This window comes from Microcaecilia unicolor, chromosome 9 (assembly GCF_901765095.1).
Source record: "Microcaecilia unicolor chromosome 9, aMicUni1.1, whole genome shotgun sequence".
Classification (NCBI taxonomy): Eukaryota; Metazoa; Chordata; class Amphibia; order Gymnophiona; family Siphonopidae; genus Microcaecilia; species Microcaecilia unicolor.
Window position 1 is genome coordinate 154,170,222 of NC_044039.1, and position 20,233 is coordinate 154,190,454.

Sequence of the window (20,233 nt, forward strand, 5' to 3'; positions counted from 1 at the left end):
GCTTTTCCTACATGAGCGCGCAGTTGTGGAATGCACTGTCACTTAACTTAAAAACAATTTACGAATGAATTAACTTTCATAAATCCCTGAAGACCTATCTCTTCAACAAGGCATACCATAATGATGAATAACTGAAACTGTAACACATCACCACTCGACCTTATATTCTGTATGTTCTCTTACTATATCTGCTTGCTTAATTCAATTATGTCATCCATGCTCTCTATGTAACACCAATTGTATATTTTACTCTGGAATGGCGAATGCTATGATGGAACATTGTAAGCCACATTGAGCCTGCAAATAGGTGGGAAAATGTGGGATACAAATGCAATAAATAAATAAGATAAGGCAATGCCAGTAATACCTATTTCTTCCAGATAATTAAGTAAGATGTGATGGTAGACCAAGTCAAATGTAGTGCTAAGGTCAAGAGGAATAAAGAGGATATGCCTACCATTATCTAAGGTGCAGTGAATAAAATCCAAGAGTACAATAAAAGAGTGTTGAGTTGGCAATAAGGGCTCCCGTGCTAACCCGGCAGTTACTGGGCAGCGAATGGTGATGCCCATTTACTGTCGGGTTAGTGCTGTGCAAGCCATTTCCAAGGGTTTTCTTTTCCCCCCAGAAATGCCGCATGCTCGGGATGGACTACCGTTGGCGACCGCTTTGGGCCGGTGGTAGTCCTGCCCATGTATTCTTATACATGTCAACAATGCGTGTACTGTAAGTACACACTGCAAGTCAAAGAAATTCAGATCCCTAATGCTGAGGGTAGGCAATATAGATTGCAGGGTAGAACTGATTGCAATTCTTCAAATTGTGTATACGGTATCCGCTATCCGCTGTCCATGTGGTCTTTGGTATATTGGCCAAACCACGCAACAAGTTAAAAAGCGGGTGGCCCAGCATTTAAGTAATTTGCGAACTGGTCGCATGGATGCTCCTTTGGTTTCTCACTGAACACTTAAACAGCATGGTGTACAGGAACTACGGTTTGTTGTCCTACATCAGAGTAAAACCCATAGAGGTGGTAACATTCCCCGTATGTTGCTAAGGAAAGAGCAGAGGCTAATCTTTCAGTGGAATATGGTAGTCCCTCAGGGTCTTAATAAAGAAATCGATTGGTTGAGCTTATGACTGGGGATATTTAAAAGCTCTGATCTCCTGGACCACTTCATGCGCATATGTGGGCATTGTTTTGTCGGCCCCACAAGTGTAGTGTGGTACGGAGACCCAACGGCCTTTTGTAGCTGGTAAGCATTATTAATTTGTTTGAAGGATAATTATAATTGTATAGTATGTAGGTAGTGGGTGATTTGGATGATATCTTTGCTGTTTTATTTAGAATAACTGATCCCTGAAGATGCTATAATGGCGAAACATGTACGTGTAGGGTCACAGCAAGTATAACATGGGTAACAGCAACAGAACACTTAAGGAGAATATGAAAGCACAGGCATCTGTTATTGTTGCTGGATGTCATTGGAGGATTACATGCACGTAAAACGACAATTAAAGAAGATTGTGTTAATGCTATGGAGATGTAAGGTGGAACAATGGACTCAATGTAGTTATGAAGATCTGACTTGGAGCTGAATATATAAACCAGTGTTAACTCTGAATGGAGAGAGCGAAGATCTATGGATTGAAAGTACACAATCAGTCGCTATTGAGAGGACTTTTTTGTGCATTAATAAATTTGTGTCTTGATTGAAAGGCGTTATCAACAACACAGACTGTTATCTGTAGTGAAGAAAATAACATTTTATAAATAAGAATACATGGGCAGGAATGAATGTGATATGAATGAACCCTTACGCCAAGCCCCCTCCCTGCCCGTCTTCAAGTCTTTGCTTAAAGCCCACCTCTTCAATGCTGCGTTCGGCACCTAACCCTTACCGTTCAGTGAATCCAGAATGCCCCAATTTGACTGCCCCTATCGGACCGACCGTTCACTTGTCTATTAGATTGTAAGCTCTTTGAGCAGGGACTGTCTCTCTTTGTTAAATTGTACAGCGCTGCGTAACCCTAGTAGCGCTCTAGAAATGTTAAGTAGTAGTAGTAGTAGTAGTAATGAGAATTTGGGTCAATGTTTTATAAGTAAATAACACCATTGAAAGGAAGAACATTTGTGGAAATGTGGTAAAATTCTAATAGTTGTTTAACAGATGGTATGTAAATTAAATACGACTAGTTATCAAGCAATATACCCATTGTAGAATAGCAGTTATATCACACAATATAACTGGCTATCCGCCGATTTTCAGCTCAAGTTTTGCAGCTATGTTTGGTCATGTGAATACTGGGCCTATCTTTGGCTGGTTCAGACTTAACTGACCAGCGCTCAATATCAACTTGGTCAGTTAAGCGTGAACCAGACAAAAATAAACCAGATAGTCAATGTCGGTTACCGGAAACAGCCCAGCATTGAGTATCAAAGCTCAGTGCCAACCATGGGAGTTAGCTCAGTTAGCCACAGCTTTATAAAAGGGGCCCTAACTGATGTAAAATGTAATATGATAACTTATTAATCTGATGTATCAGGTCAGGGCCGCCGAGAGGGGGGGACAGGGGGGACAAAATTCCCCGGGCCTGGGCCTCCAGGGGGGCCCGGCGCCGGAGTCCCACCCCGCCCTCCGTCATCAGAACCTCGCACCTCCTGGGGCCCTGCGGCGCTTCCTGGCACTCCCTTCCTCGTTGCAACGCACTCAGCTTCATTTTTTTCCAGCCGCCTTGCATTTAAAAGGTTGCAGCGGCGGCAAAAACGCAGGCTCGCCTCTTCTTTAAGCCCTTCCCCTTCTCTTTCAGCGTGTACTGATGCAATTTCCGGTTTCCGCGAAGGCGGCACAGTGCACGCTGTGCAGGGCGGCTGGCCTGGAAGGAAGGAAGGGCTGCCCCTTGTTGTCTTCATTTGTGGGTAACATTTTTATTTATTCTCACTTATATTTTCAAACATGCCGGCTTGTACAGCATAGGAATGTACACAGAGGAAGTATAATAACGGAACAACTTTTTGTAGTAATTTGTCATTGGGAGGGGCTGTTTATAGGGACTCCCTAGCACGTGTTGTATTCGTGCAGACATTTTTTTTCTCCTGGTAAAGGGTCACTAAAACAGACATCATTTATGAGATTCAGGTGCTCAACACTTAGAGTTTTTATCTGCTTATTTATTTACTTATAACACTTATGTGCTGGAAACCTGAGGGCACAGCTGGGGCTGGGAACTGAAACTCGGGGGAGGGGTGAAAAGGGGGGTAAGTTGGGGCAAGTCACTGGACATGGAGGGGAAGGGAGGGAGGACAGGGAGCAAAGGAGAATCACTGGGGATGAGTAGGGAGGGCAGGGGAGCGAGGAAAGTTGCGATGGATGGAGGGGAGGGTGGGAGAAATGCTGGACATGGAAGTGAGGGAAGACAGGGAGGAGATGCACATGGATGGAGGGGAGAGGAGAAATTCTGGATATGGATGGAGGAGAGGGGAGAGTTGAAATGCTGGATATGGATGCAGGGGAGGGAAGAGAGGACATGAGATGAACATGGATGGAGGGGAGGAGAGAGAGGATAAATGCTGGACATGGATGGAGGAGAGGAAGAGAGAGGAAGGAGATGCATCCTGACGGAGATGAGGGAAAGGGAAAAGAGGACAAAAATTGCACATGGCTGGAGAAAATAGGCAAAAGCTGGATCCACTCAATACCTCTTCCAGTCAAGTCCGCGGAGGACCCAGCTTTTACCTATGGATGTAGGGCAAGAAATGAAGAAGAAAGTAAAGAAATAAATGGAAAGGAAACCCTGGAAGTGGAGTTAAGGGAGCAGATAGAGAGCAACAGAATCAGAGACTGGGACCAACATGATCTGAAATACAGTCACAAGACAAGAAAGGTAGAAAAAAATCATTTTATTTTCATTTTAGTGTCTGGAATATGTCCAATTTGAGAATTTACATCTGCTGTCTTATTTTGCAATGTATAGCAATGTTCTGTTTTTCTGGTATTGTGCTGCATGCAGAATCTGTATGCTAATTTGGTTTCTGTCATTTTGGGTATACTGGGGAGGGGTGGGTGGGCTCTGAGAACTGGTCTGCACAGCTCCCTGCAGTTGCTAAGACTGGCCCTGTCCGTTGTCGACCGTCTGCCACCAGGCCGGGCCCCCTGCATTGAAATCACAGCACCTCTCACCTCCGTGTGAAAGCGCTGCAGGCAGCAGCAGATCGCCTCCCTTTGGACTTCCTTCCCTCTCTGTGTCCCGCCCTCACGGAAGTTAAGTCAGATGAGGGCGGGACACAGGGAGGGAAGGAGGCCCGAAGGAGGGAGGCAATCTGCTGCTGCCTGCAGGGCCTTCACATGGAGGTGAGAGGCGCTGTGATTTCAATGCAGGGGCCCGCTGGTGCGCGGATGGGGGATGGGTGGTGGGGGAGCGGTGGCGATCTCGGGGGGGGGGGGGGCCCGGGGGGTGGCCTTGTCCCAGGCCTGGCCCAGTCTCTCGGGGGCCCTGTATCAGGTCTGGCTCCAACCAGATCTCCAGCAAACTTGCAAAAGTTCAATCAGTTAGCAACAAGGGCTTACCTTAGCCCAATCACAGCATTGGGATGTCTTCAGTCAAGGCATACGCCGAGGCTTCTCCTCTTTCTCCCCTTGACCTCTATCTATTCTGCTCTGTCTCAGGGCTTTTAGCTTCTAGTCTAGTGTGAAGCCATGCCTTACTGTTAAGTCAGCCTCACCTTCCCATAATGCATTAATCCTGCCATAGTAACTCTGCAGTTTAGCCTCTGACCAGCAGGGTTAACACCACCTGCTGACAAGGTGGCTGGACTGCAGCTCCCCACAGGAAATATCTCTAGGGACATCCACATTATGTCCCTCACAGCATGGTTTATAGAATATGCCTAGGTGCGTTTTCCATCCACCCTGATTTTTTTCTGGACTTAATACTTAAGCGGTTAACATTGAATATTGACTTAACTGGTTAAGTAGCTGCACTCAAAAATGAAACCAGTTATTCAATGCTGGTTGCCTGTAATAGCCCGCCATTGAATATCTGGGTTTAACGCCAACGGAGGGCAGCAAACATTTTGCCCACCACCAGCTGAATATCAGGTGTATTATGAACACATATACCTCTAAGAATAAAACTAATTTCCTCCTAATACTACCACTGTGAAGGAAGTAACTTGCTCTCTATGGAGTGGGGAGTGATTTAAGAAGAACTTTAAATGTGCTCATCAACATTTTCTCATTTCAGCACAAGAGTAGTGCTGAGGGGCCCTTAAGGGAAAATCTTTATTATAATGCTGATCTATCTTCATGCTATTTCTGAAGTTTATAGTTTGAGATTTCATTTTCACTAGCTTAAGGGGCTGCTTTAGAAATATTTAAACTGCAGCTAACAGTACAGGTCAATGGCTGGGAAACCTGACAGACTACTACTGCTGAAATACCATTTTCACTACAAGCAAGCACATTTCATTCCTTTTCCTTTCCCAGAGTTGCCCTAGAAAGAAGGTTGACATGAAAGAGCAGATGAACTTCTGCTTCATCATGTTTAAGTTTTCTTCAAACCTCGTTCCATGTTTTCTAGTTATATATAAGCCAAGACCTCCAGGGCTTCGTTTGGAAGGTCTGTTAGCGATTGTTCCCTCAGTCAAATTCAGACATACCCTTAGATACAAAGGATCCGATTAAGAAAAACACTGCAAGCTTTGTTGCATAGTATGTAATTGTTTGTATTTTTTAGTAAGTGGCATTAGCTATTCAAAATAGTACAAGGTCTACTGCATCACCCACAATAGATCCAGCCCTCCCAGTCACAAATAACCAGCAATGATTTTGCTAAAATCTTTGAATCAACTACAAAAAAATATTTAGATGAGAACAGTCATTACAATATGGTAAAATAAATCAAACGTTCTCCAAAAAACAAGAAGAAACCAGGTGACAGAAAAGCTAGAATGCATAAAAGAAGAAAAAAAGCTTCAAAGGAGCTCACGGTGTCATCACCTATTAGAGCGTAAGCATTTCATCATTAGCATAAAAAAAAACCTTCCTCCTGATTCTTGCTCTGTGCACAACTTTTGTATTTTTTTTTATATAAAAATATACAACTTAGCTTTGGTGTAGCAACATCAGTGTTGTGCCTATAATGCCAGTATCATAGAGCCAGCTCCACAGTTACTCCATTACAAACCACTGGAGGACCTTTTTTTATGCCAATGATGAAATGCTTAAGCACTAATAGGTGATGACACCGTGAGGTCCTTTGAGGCTTTTTTCTTTCCTTTATGCATTCTAGCTTTTCTGTCACCTGGCTACTTCTTGGTTTTTTTGAGAACATTTGAGTTTATTTTGTTATTTTGCCAAAAATATTGCCAGAAAAATTAAAGATCTCCATTAAGACCTACATGGAGGTAAAGACTCCACCCCCCACCCCCCATTCCCTTCCACAGCCATCTAAAACTCATTCAACCAGGTAACGGAGAAGGTTCTCAACAAAATCTTGAAATGTCTACAACCAAAATCCTGTCCTCTTGACTCCTGCCTGGCAAAACTAGCAAGCAAAGGCATCATTGAAGGGGCCACTAAAAGGAGAAAGTTATCAACCTTGGCTACCATTATAAGGGGGAAAGGGAAATGGGACTTGATACATTGACTTTCTGTGGTTTTTGCAACTGCATGCAAAACAGATTGTATATCCAGGTACTTATTTGTACCTGGGGCAATTGAGGATTGAGAGGGTCTTTTACTAAGGCACACTCACGTTTTTGGTGTGCTAAAATTGTGGGTGCGCTAAACATTAGAGACGCCAATGAATTCCTATGGGCATCTCTAACATTTAGCGCACCCACAATTATAGCACGCACTAAAAATGTGAGTGTGCCTTAGTATAAGGCCATAAGTGACTTGCGCAGAGTCAGAAGGAGCTGCAGTGGGAACTGAGCCCAGTTCCTCAGGATCAAGGGCCACTGCACTAACCACTAGGCTACTCCTCCACTCCTTGTTTACTAAGCAGTGCTGTCGGTGCACTAGCATTTTTAGCATGCACTAATATTAGAGGCCCCCATATATTCCTATGGGTATCTCTAGCATTAGCGCATGCTAATTTATAGCATGCGCTAAAAATGCTAGCGCACCTTGGTAATCAGGGCCCTTAATGTTATAAACCAGGACAGAGAACATCTGGCTTGTTCAATATTATTTGGCTCTCAGGAAGGCTTCCCTATCTTCAGTAAATAGCTGATCATTAAGTGAGCTCCTACTATAATGATGCTCATTATTGCTACCACCACGTCAGGGGGACCCACCATAGTGTCTGTTGATATCAGACATGGACTCCTCCCAGGCAGGCACCAACCTTAGAGAGGAGCCCGTCAGCTCAACATGCAATTTTGCTTCATGATGGTCAGATCTACCTAATGCAGCTCATATTATATAAAAGATTCATCACTCCTGGAATGAAATGTGAAAAATTTAATAAACATTAAGATGAACATTAAGAGAATGTTGTACCAATATCAATAGTCTGTTTGTGTTAAAAATTTGCATAAGCCTAGGTACATTTTAAAATGACGGAAACATTTGCTAGATCTTAGTATGGTACTCGAAGAGGGACATTTTCAATATGATGTTTAAGTCAGTGTTTGGACATTTTGCGCTAAACATCCCAAATCTAAATAGGAAATATAGTCAGTTTCAAAACATCTTTTTGTTTTAAATGGCCACATGCAAGATGTTTTTGTGCTCTGTGCGGTTTTTTAGTCCATTTTCAAGGAAAAAAAAGTCCAAGAGAAAAACACAGAAAATCAAGCCATTGGGATGTGAGATGAGCCATCATTCTTAGTAGACTGGCCACATACACATTCCAGGAGAGCAATGGGGCACCCTAGGGGACACTACTGTAGACTTCTCAGGCACACATTTCACGGTTGCTCCCTTATCTTGTCCTCTGAGCCCTCCAAAACCCACCCAAATCCCACTGCCACCAACTGTATACCACTGCAATAGCCCTTATAGTTGAAGGGGTCACCTATATGTGGGTACAGTAGGTTTCTGTTGAGTATGGGAGGGCTCGTACTTTCCACCACAAGTGCAACAGGTAGAGTGGGATATGGACCTGAGTTCTCCTCTCTGGTAAGGTTTGTCTCTTTGTGGCTGAAAAAAATGGCACTGAATAGTATTGTATACTGGGCATTCCAGGATTGGTGCCCTTTATAGGATAGTATCTATTGCCGGGATCCGTGCCCAACTTTGGGCGTGAAGATTTATACCAACCAAAAACTGGTGTAAATCTTAGCACATAAGTTAAGTGCAGATCTCTGGTATTGAGTAATACTGCACACATATCTGTGAACATCCCTGACCCACCCACGCCCATCCCATTGCTATGCACCCCCCCCCCCCCCTTGAACTGTGCGCTATAAAATTTGCACACAGATCTTTATAGAATAGCGGTTAACTGCAGTAATTGGTTGTTAGCACCCAATTGGTGCTAGTTAATGGCTTGTTACTCAATTAACTGCGTGCAACTTGGGTGTGCAATTTTGGGTACCATATATAGAATCTGGGGGTATAAGGGCAATTTGTGACTGATGCACATGTAAAAGCACATAATATCAGCACTTTCACAGGTAAGTGTACACTTGTACACATAAGTGGCAGCAAAGTGACAGCGCTAGTCTGTAAGGACATGTAAGTGGCATAGTATGTAAATGCAAGGAGGCGTTCATGTAGGCGGGGCATAGGAAGGGGTTGGGTGAAGCTGCCACTTACACACTCAATTTACAAAATGTTATTATCTATGCACATCCATGCCACATTTCTGTGATTGTAGTTCCACCAGGTCTGTGACAGATATAACAGTTACACTAGTATTCTATAATGGAATCTGGGTGCCCAGATGATGTTATAGAATAGTATTTCACCATGTGGCATTGGGATGCCTAAACAGGGGCACCCAATGATAGAGTTGTCCCCTGTAATTATAATTTTACGAGCATTTTAAACAAAGAAAAGGACAATTTAGTTGTGTAGCCAAATACTTGCATATAGTTAAGCATGAAAAGTGGGAGGGCAACCAAGGCGACCAAAGGTGGAGGAATAGTAATCATGGATCGTGCCAAAAATGTACAAGAAGTCCAGCGACAACTAGATGATCAAAATTTCTATATTCCTTTACAAGATGACCCTATAGGAGAAATCCAGAAAGATATAGACAAACTCGTAAGTATTTCATCTAAAATGGGCTTCCTTACTCAAAAAGAAAGGCAATTCCTACAGGTAACACACCCCGTCATTCCAACCATTTACATACTTCCCAAAATACACAAGTCAACTGAAGATCCACCTGGGAGACCCATTGTTTCAGGGAACGGCTCCATTCTTGAACCATTATCTATTTTTGTGGACTTCTTCCTACGCCCTTTTGTTCCAATTATTCCATCATATGTGCAAGATACCACCCATATGATTAACATCCTAGAACAGTACGATGATCTGATAGCAGATACCATCATGGTAACCATGGACATCGAGTCACTATATACAAATATTTCTCAACTTGAAGCAATAAACATCATTGAAGAAATCTTACAAAAAAGGACTACTCATCGAAGAATACCTAGTCATCTAATTTTGACTTGCGCGACCATACCGCTTACCAAAAATTACTTTCGTTTCAATAATATTTACTACCAACAGATTAAAGGCACCACTATGGGCACAAGCATGGCTCCAGATCTAGCCAACCTGTATGTAGGAAAATTTGAAGAAAAATTCCTTACTAATTATCCATTTTCCAAGCACATCAAAATTTATCGACGATATATAGATGATGTATTCATCCTCTGGCAAGGAAATGAAGAAACGCTTCTTTCATTCCATCAATGGCTGAATAGTAAAGATTCGAATCTCAAGTTCACCTTAGAATACGACTACAACAACATCCACTTCCTTGATATTTTGATTACAAAAACTGATTATTTTTTCAAAACAAACATTTACAGAAAACCTACAGATTGTAATATGTTCTTGCATTACTCAAGTTATCACAACCCAGTTTGAAGAGCAATTTGCCATTGAGTCAATTCCTCCGCCTTCGACGCCTTTGCTCAGACTTCAATGACTTTCACCAACAAGCACGGATTTTGAAAGATAGATTCTCAGCTAGGGGCTATCCACCTCAACACATTAACAAAGAGAGAAAGATCATAGAGAAAGATCATTCCGAATTATTGTAATCATCAACAAAGAAGAGTACACCAGATATAGTATGCACATTAAAATACTCTTTTTTAGCCAAGCACATTTCACGTTCAATTAGGAAACATTGGCACATTTTAGAAGGACTAGAATGTTTTAAAAACTAACAATTAGTCATTGCTTACTCCAGAAATAAGAATTTAAAAGAACATCTTGTGCCCTCAACACTACCGGAGGTTACTATAGTTCCACCACCACTTGGACATCTAAAATGTGGCCGTTGCAGCGTATGTATGCATTCATTGCATTGAAACCACAAATTTCATTCATCCAATAACCAAGAAATCACTCAAATTAAATCATACTTCAGATTGTTCAACTTCATCTGTAATCTATTTAATCGTTTGCTCATGTCCAAAGTTATATGTGGGCAAAACCTTCAGAGCAGTAAAGACCAGAATTATTGAGCATAGGAGCTGTATCAAACGGAACATCGAATCTGCTCCCTTGGTCGAACATTGGCATTCAGCAAACCATTCCATCTAAGATCTTAAGTTCTTTGTTTACAAAACTTTTGTCAAGAAATGGAGAGGAGGTGATCTGGACAGACGACTGTTACAGGAAGAGCAGAAATTGATTTTTTACCTCAAAACCTTGATACCTGATGGATTAAACAATGAGATTGATTATCGTCCATTTTTATAAATATCATCTTTCACACGGTTATCACAGATCACCCCCTTTTTTTCATCATACAGCATTTTTTTTCATCATACAGCATTATTTTATACAAAAACATGGACTGATGAGACAAAGTCAGCACGGATTTAGTGAAGGGAAGTCTTGCCTCACCAATCTAATGCATTTTTTTGAGGGGGTAAGCAAACATGTGGACAATGGGGAGCCGGTTGATATTGTATATCTGGATTTTCAGAAGGCGTTTGACAAAGTGCCGCACGAAAGACTCCTGAAGAAATTGCAGAGTCATGGAATCGGAGGTAGGGTATTATTATGGATTAAGAACTGGTTGAAAGATAGGAAGCAGAGAGTAGGATTGCGTGGCCAGTATTCTCAGTGGAGGAGGGTAGTTAGTGGGGTCCCGCAGGGGTCTGTGCTGGGTCCGTTGCTTTTTAATGTATTTATAAATGACCTAGAGATGGGAATAACTAGTGAGGTAATTAAATTCGCCGATGACACAAAATTATTCAGGGTCGTCAAGTCGCAGGAGGAATGTGAACGATTACAGGAGGACCTTGCGAGACTGGGAGAATGGGCGTGCAAGTGGCAGATGAAGTTCAATGTTGACAAGTGCAAAGTGATGCATGTGGGTAAGAGGAACCCGAATTATAGCTACGTCTTGCAAGGTTCCGCGTTAGGAGTTACGGATCAAGAAAGGGATCTGGGTGTCGTCGTCGATGATACGCTGAAACCTTCTGCTCAGTGTGCTGCTGCGGCTAGGAAAGCGAATAGAATGTTGGGTGTTATTAGGAAGGGTATGGAGTCCAGGTGTGCGGATGTTATAATGCCGTTGTATCGCTCCATGGTGCGACCGCACCTGGAGTATTGTGTTCAGTACTGGTCTCCGTATCTCAAAAAAGATATAGTAGAATTGGAAAAGGTACAGCGAAGGGCGACGAAAATGATAGTGGGGATGGGACGACTTTCCTATGAAGAGAGGCTGAGAAGGCTAGGGCTTTTCAGCTTGGAGAAGAGACGGCTGAGGGGAGATATGATAGAAGTGTATAAAATAATGAGTGGAATGGATCGGGTGGATGTGAAGCGACTGTTCACGCTATCCAAAAATACTAGGACTAGAGGGCATGAGTTGAAGCTACAGTGTGGTAAATTTAAAACGAATCGGAGAAAATTTTTCTTCACCCAACGTGTAATTAGACTCTGGAATTCATTGCCGGAGAACGTGGTACGGGCGGTTAGCTTGACGGAGTTTAAAAAGGGGTTAGATAGATTCCTAAAGGACAAGTCCATAGACCGCTATTAAATGGACTTGGAAAAATTCCGCATTTTTAGGTATAACTTGTCTGGAATGTTTTTACGTTTGGGGAGCGTGCCAGGTGCCCTTGACCTGGATTGGCCACTGTCGGTGACAGGATGCTGGGCTAGATGGACCTTTGGTCTTTCCCAGTATGGCACTACTTATGTACTTATGTACTTATGTACTTTATCATACAGCACTTTTCCGACACGGTCCATTTTATCTTCAAGTTATGTTTTTTATGCTTTTTATTTTATTTTTTTTTATTCAGTATTACATTTTTTAATTTTTAAGTGAATATCCCTTAAGATTTTAATGAATTTTTTGGTACAACATCTTTTCCTCAGTGTACTTTTTAAAAAAGGATTATTTTTATTTTTATTATTTTTTATTTTTGTCTTTACCTTCAATTTTTATCATCCTTTTTTTACTTCAATTCAAATTTATATAATTGTAGTGCCATTTATCCCTTTTTTGTTGATTTTTGCAGTTTTCTATTTTCATCTGTCCTGTTTCTATTTCCTAGCCAATACAGATCGTCATCCCTCTACTATAGTTTTCATCTGTCCAGTTTCTATTTCCTAGCCAGCACAGACCGTCATCCCTCTGCTCCATAATGCCCATTTCACATCTTTTCCTCAGTGCATTTTAAAAGCATTATATTCATTATTTTTTTATTCTCATCTTCATTTATTTACTTTAATTCAAATTCATACATTTGTAGCGCATTATCTCCCATTTCTTTTGTCAATTTTTGTCGTTTTCTATTTTTATCTGTTCAGTTTCTTCCCCAATCGCTGCGTGCATCCTATGGTGCCTGTGTAAACTGTACCCTCCTTGCTCACAGCTACATATCTGACTGCGTGCTGTCTGCGCAGTGCACCCTTCCTTAAATGGCCAGCCTAAAGCCCCACGGGCGATGGCTGTTGCATTCAAATTTGGCCTGGTAGTCAAAACGGCTCCGTATGCAAAATGGGCCACTAAAATTAAAATGGCAGGGCCCCTGTAAATCCGGCAGATAAATCAGTAAGACCGGTGGTCCTTCTATAAAAATGGCCAGCGTTTTCAAATTAGCTGCTTTAGTCCACGTGGCCGCTCTAGTCAAAATGGCCGCTAAGTGCACATGGCCCTCTAGGACTAACACTGTTGTACCAACCCTTCCCCCCGTGGACCTGGTCCTAACGGCAGCTGAGAGTAGCATACTGTAACCGATATGTTTGTCCGATGCCCCTAAGTACTGTGTCCCGCTATGCTGGCACCAACGATATGATATCAATTGTTCCGGACTATGCCATGTGTCAAAGACACATGCGTGCGGTATCCAAGGTGGCCGCTGCGGTTAAATTTGTATTTGGAATGTCCATTCTAGTGAATTTTAGCGCCATAAAACTGGCTGCCTTTTCCAAATTTTACTGCTAGTCGGAATGGGCGGTGTATTGAAAGTGGCCGCCATTTTTACAATCGGCACTCATGCAAATGGCCACCTTATCGAAATTCACCGCTGCCGTACATGCCTCTGTAGGTTAATGGCCGACTGTATGGGCGGGCAATTACAACGCGTAGCGAAGTGCATGTCCCGCCAATTTGGGACTCCCCCTAAGTGGCCCGTAAGAGAAAACCCTGGCTAGCGAGGATCGCAATGTGGACGTTTCTGCAAAAACCCGCATCTCAAATATCGCATGGCAGGCCAATCATACAGACATGGCCCATGGCACTGGTAAGTAACGTTTAGGATGAAGCGTAGTCGACTGAGTAGAAAACACGGCATGGCCGTAGTGCTGCGTGACATGGGTGGCTTATACAACATGGGCGACTTATACCGCACTAAATTTTACCGAATTAGATAGCACGGCGTGGCCAACCACAATGGGGCTTGTAGATGCGGTGTGCCGTTGAGGCAGGAGAAGAGCAAAAATGACGTACCGTTAAAGGTGTTTTCGTCTCCCTGAGATCGTTTGCGTTTCGGTTCAGTGCTGTGTACAAGGTCTTCCGAGTTGTGCCTCAGTGCCGTGCTGTGCAGTAGGTCTGTTGGATCAACCGAAATGGGCCTAGACACGTGTGCCTGTAGAACAATCAACAGCCATAACGGGTTTTAAGGTCCGTCGCCGTATTGGCATGGACAGCTTATAACGCATTAATTTTTCGAATTAGATAACATGGCGTGGCCGGCCATATAGTGCGTAACTGTCGGCCAAGTATTAGTGGCCGGCCATCACCGCATCTTAACGTGCGGTGTGCCGCTAAGGCAGGAGAAGAGCAAAAATGACGTACCATTAAAGGTGTTTTCGTCTCCCTGAGATCGTTTGCGAGTCGGTTCAGTGCTGTGCACAAGGTCTTCCGAGTCATGCCTCAGTGTCGTGCTATGCACTGCGGATTGTGAGCACTGCATGGTCGGCCAAAAACGGCAACCGCGCTGTGGCAAACCCATCTGCCATGCGCCATGGGCAGCGTATGTGGGACTCTAGCCTAGTGCGCGTAATCCCGTGAGATAGGCAGCTAACCCGAGATGGCCGGCCATCCTGGAAAAGCTAAATGGGGGTCTGCAGGAGAAAGCTAAAATGCCTTGCAGCCGCACAAAGTTTTAAATGTCTACATACCGTAAAAATTGTTCTCAATTCGCTGGAATATCGTGCTCTGCTGTAAGAGCTTCTTTGGCTGTACTCTGCACAAGCTCTGCCCAGGGCAGACACAAAACATGTGCCTGTAAAAATTTCAGGAGCTGCTGCCCAGGGTTGCTCTTCTCTTGCTTCCAAATTCAAAAGGACTTCCTGTGCAGTTCAAATTCCTCTCTCCTCCTCCCTTGCTCCTCCCCTTCTTTCCTGCCCCCTTCCCTTGCTACCCCTTGTTTCCCTCCCACTACTACCTCTGCTCTCTAGCTAGGCCCTCCCTGTACCCTCCCCCACACTTCTGTCTTCGCTGGCCTTCAGCCCAGTTGTGGTCGGCCCCCCTTTAATGGGTGTGCCTGGTTCTTTCCTAGCAAGTACAGACCGTCATCCTTCTACTCCATATAATGCCCGTTTCCGTTCACCATGTCACCTTACAACAGTTCTTTATTTCCCAGCCACAGTGCACCATTATCGCTTGTTTAATCTTTTTAGTCTTTTTAATTTCATATATTTTCATGTATTCATCATTTTTATCCCTTTTTTCAGGTTTACAGGACTTGTTTTTTCAGTACACGTCACTTCCGGTTTAGTGACGTCATCTCTTGCGATTTGCAGTGGTTTGTTTTTGGCGCCTTTTTTTGTTTATAGTTAAATCCTTTTCATCACACACATTTTTGGGATACCCAGCAGCGTGTGCAGTGGTTTGACGAAACCAAGCAATCATCTTTAGAACAGTCTTTTTAAAGGTCAGTATCACAGTGCCATCCAAGGTTCCCTTATCTGTTTTTTACTTTTTTCTAGCAATTTTGTGTAAGCACTACAAATTACACTTATGTTTTTATCCATTTTTTCCACTTATGCATTATAACATTGTCTAGTGGGTAGCTATGACTTTTTCATGCTCCCAACTGATCCTGGTTGACAATATTTTTACCCATATTCTTGTTTTTTTTGTTTCTCTTTTGGCTTTTCCTTCACAATTTTTTTTGTTTTTTGTTTTCTGTGCTTCCTCCTTCTCCATCTACAGACTATAACGCCATTATTGAAGAACCATCCTCATCATTATCCAGTTATATTTTGTGCAAGAGGTCAGTACTTCTTTTAACCACTCAGAAATATTGCAATACAATCTTTATTACATTTTTCAAGGGTTCTTTCACCGTTTTAATTTATGATTCATATTCCCTGATAGCTTGTTGTGACATCTTCAAAATCTCCTTCTGCAACACCCTGCACAGCATTTATAAGCACAACACTAATTAATTGTTTGCCATCAAGGACTCTTTTTTAATTGTCTGGTTGCCACATTCATCATTGCACAATCAAATTTGCCATTTTTTTCCTAACTTTTTCCTAAATTATCTCAGACTTTAACAATTTGGTTTTGCATCATGTCAATCAGTAACATCTTTTTCTATCCATAGTATATTCTAACCAAATGGTTTCCTCACATTTATTTCACTGTTTTATCATTGTCCCTCACGTAAAGTTTTATTCATGTGTTCAGCATCTTATTAAATATACCGACATGTATAACATGTATGTGATTTAAACATTGATCGTCCTCATATTTTACGTATTTGTTATAAGTAATTTCAAATTCTATTCCATAAATCGTATAATTTCTTGTTTTATTATTTGATTAAAATTATAGTCTAATGTTTTTAATTCATTTTTTTATTAATTGGTTTTTGTACTTTATATACATTTATTATCGTTCATTCTATTTATCTATATAGAAATGTATGTGTTTATCATTGTATTTAGTCATATAGAAATGTACGTGTTTTGCCTTCCAGTAAACCATATATATTCACACATAACTTTGCCATAAGTTCACACACGCATGTGTTTTACACATTTCTTATATTTTCTGTTTTCAGAATTATCATTCAAATCTTTTAGTTTTTTGTATATACATATAACTTTTAACTCTATTGTGTCTATTGTTTATGTTTATAAATTTTTTATTTACATATAAATGTATGTTTTTATAGACTCCTGATGCAGGCTTGATGGCCAAAATACGACGTTGTGTCGAGTCTTCTAATTTTCAATAAACTTTTAATCAAAGAACATCTTCCAGTTTCTGGTAGCCTTGGTCGCTCTCCCACTTTTTGTGTTTTGTTGTCTTTACCGTGGGGCGTTTGAGTTCTCCACTTGCCAGTGGATTTCCTCTCATATAATTAAGCACACCACGATCTGCAGGTAGGTGTTCCCAAATGTGTGGTTTGGGCAATATGGGATAGAGTTGCAATGCCATGCATAAATTTTAAAATATGTGCGCTCAAAATATAAAGAGTTTCTTTATAAAAAGAGTAGCTTAGTGGTTAAAGCAGTAGGCTGCAAAACAAAGACCAAGGTTCAAATTCCACTGATGCTTCTTGTGAAACTGGGCATATCACTTAACCCTTCATTGTCTCAGGTACAAACATGGGTCCTTTAACTAAGCTGCAGGCCCTTACACAGGTCTTTCCTGCAAGCTAAGGCCATTTTTACCGCAGACATAAAACGGCCAATTTTCTATTTTTTTGTATTAATGGCCGTACAATAATGTTGCCATTAGCACATGGCCGTTTCGAAACTTACTGCATGAGCATTTACTGCCACTCATTTTGTAGGAAGTAAGGGCTCCCATGGTATTATTGCACAAACCAGTTAGTGTGTGCTAATGTAGATATACTGTTTAACACAGGAGTGTCCACACTCTGTCCCCTGATATGCCCCCTCAAAAACAAATTAGAAATATAGGGGTAAATATTCAAAGTGATTGAAACAGCCAGGAGAGGGTTCTGGCCATTTAAAATCACTTGTCCAGTGCTAACTGACAGGGGGATAATCAGAAGCAAATGCCGGCACTAGAGGCTGATAGCGTCATACTAGCGCCGGCGTTTGTTAACGCCCCATGATCAGAGCCCTCGAGCGCGTGAAACAACGCGCTTGAGGGCTCTGAACACAACTAGCATGCAAATGCATGCTAAACAGGGCTAAATATATTCATCCCCAATGATCAGTGGCCAGCGCACCAAAGATTGGGTCGCTGTCCGCGGCAAAGCCTACGCCAGCTCAGATCTGGTGTTAGGGTTTGCAGATCATTGGGAAGGAATGGTGAGCCCTGTCCAGCATGCATTTGCATGCTGGCAGGCCCCCATTCCCCCCAACAGCAAACCTGCCAGCAACAGGGGGCTGGAGGTCCAGCGGACCTCCGGTCCCCACGACGATCCCCCCCCCCCAGGTTCAGGGAGGGCTGGCGATCTGGTGGGTCACCAGCCCCCCCTAACTCCCCCAGAAAAGGTCCCTGGTGGCCTAGTGGGCGACCAACCAACCCCCCTCTCCAGCGACAGGGGGGCTGGAGGTCCACTGGACCTCCGGTCCCCCCTGACGATTCCCCCCCCCCAGGTTCAGGGAGGGTAGAGATCCGGTTGGTTTCCAGCCCCCCCCCCCTAGTCCCCCAGCAAGGGGTCCCTGTTGGTCCAGTTCCCCCTACGTTGTGGGTTGGAGAAGGGAGGGTAGCCTGCCTCCCTCCTATTCCTGCGAAGCCGCAAAATGGTGGCGCCCAGCCCTGCTCAGTGTATCCTTGGATGCGCTGGGCGGGGCTATACACCATATAAGGGAGGGGGGAAGACCATGAAAATTCTAATACCCAATCATGTGGTTTGCATTCCAGGATAAGGTTTCTAGTCTGTAGGTATAAAATAGCCGAGACTGTTTTACATGTTTTGGCTGTAGTTACCTGAAGAGATGCCTTAATTAAGAAGCAGCTGAGACTATAGAGAAGACTAAGAGATAGAACAGAAAACTGCTGCTCCCAAAGTCAGAGACATTGACAGTGTTTGAATCTCTGTTCACTTCATCTTGGCTCAAGAGGTACAAAAGCACTAATCCCCGGATTATAAATATGGCACCCAGATTTGCAGGCCCAAGATACACATGCAAATTAACCAAGTAACAAGCCCATAACTAGCAATAATTGGGTGCCAACAACCAATTATTGAAGTTAATTGGAAATCATTTCAATTTGTGTGCACATCTGGTTGCTCACTATTCTGTATGGCATGGTGCTTAACTCTACTAGTGCACAACTCAAAAGGGGGCTTGGCCATAGATGTGTCAGGGTGTTCCAAAAGGTTGCACATATAATTATACAACACTGCCTCAGTGCACCTAACTTGGTCACCAGTGTTTACACCAGTTTTCAGCAGGCATAAGATTGGCCCACAGTTAGGCATGGGAATCAGTGTTATATGCTATTCTATAAAGGGTACGTTCTCTTTATAGAATCACTTTTAGCACTGATTTTTTCCAGTGCTAAGTTCTGAGTACCATTTGTAGAAGTCCCCCTAAAGCTATAGAATCATATTCAATCCTCAATAGCAGAAGAAAAGGTCAAAGAACTAGTATGACTGGCTAGAATCTGCATGATTGAAGATTACCTCCCTTTTTTCCTAGGCTGGATGACATTTGTAGATGAAATACTTTAATAGTGATGTATTGCATCTGACCTGGTACAAGCATCTTAAGCAGCAGAGGAATGGCCTATGACGGCTATGCTATACCATCACTACAAAAGTCTTATCACTAGTATTATGCTGTTAGTTCCTCATCAAGGAACTCTTACAAGCTCCAAGGCACTTTTTATTTTGACAAAATTATTTAATGAGTAGCTCCCAGGAGCTCCGTCCAGCACAACACTGCCAATTCTTAGAAATGCAATTAACATGAATGAAGTGGAAAACACAGTCAATCACACTGTGTGCCTAAAGTAAAGGGATATGTCAGTGATACTGCCTAAAAACATTAATGTAGCAATGACATACTCCTTTCTGGAAGAAAAATCCAGGATCCATCAGGCTAATGCATTATTTTGTGCCATATTGAGGGGCATAATCGAACAGGGACGCCCAAATCTCCAACATTTAGGTCAACCTTAGAGATAGTCAACCTAAATGTTGAAATGGTCGACCTTAGAGATAGTTGTCCCCGGTTTTCAGCCACAATGGAAACCGAGGACGCCCATCTCAAAAATGACCAAATCCAAGCCCTTTGGTCGTGGGAGGAGCCAGAATTTGTAGTGCACTGGTCCCCCTCACATGCCAGGACACCATCCGGGCACCCTAGGGGGCACTGCAGTGGACTTCAGAAATTGCTCCCAGGTGCATAGCTCCCTTACCTTGAGTGCTGAGACCCCCAACCCATCCCAAAAACCCACTCCCCACAACTGTACACCACTACTATAGCCCTAAGGGGTGAAGGGGGGCACCTACATGTGGGTACAGTGGGTTTTGGGTCAGTTTTGGAGGGCTCACATTTACCACCATAAGTGTAACAGGTAGGGGGGATGGGCCTGGGTCCACCTGCCTGAAGTGCACTGCACCCACTAAAACTGCTCCAGGGACCTGCATACTGCTGTCATGGAGCTGGGTATGACATTTGAGGTTGGC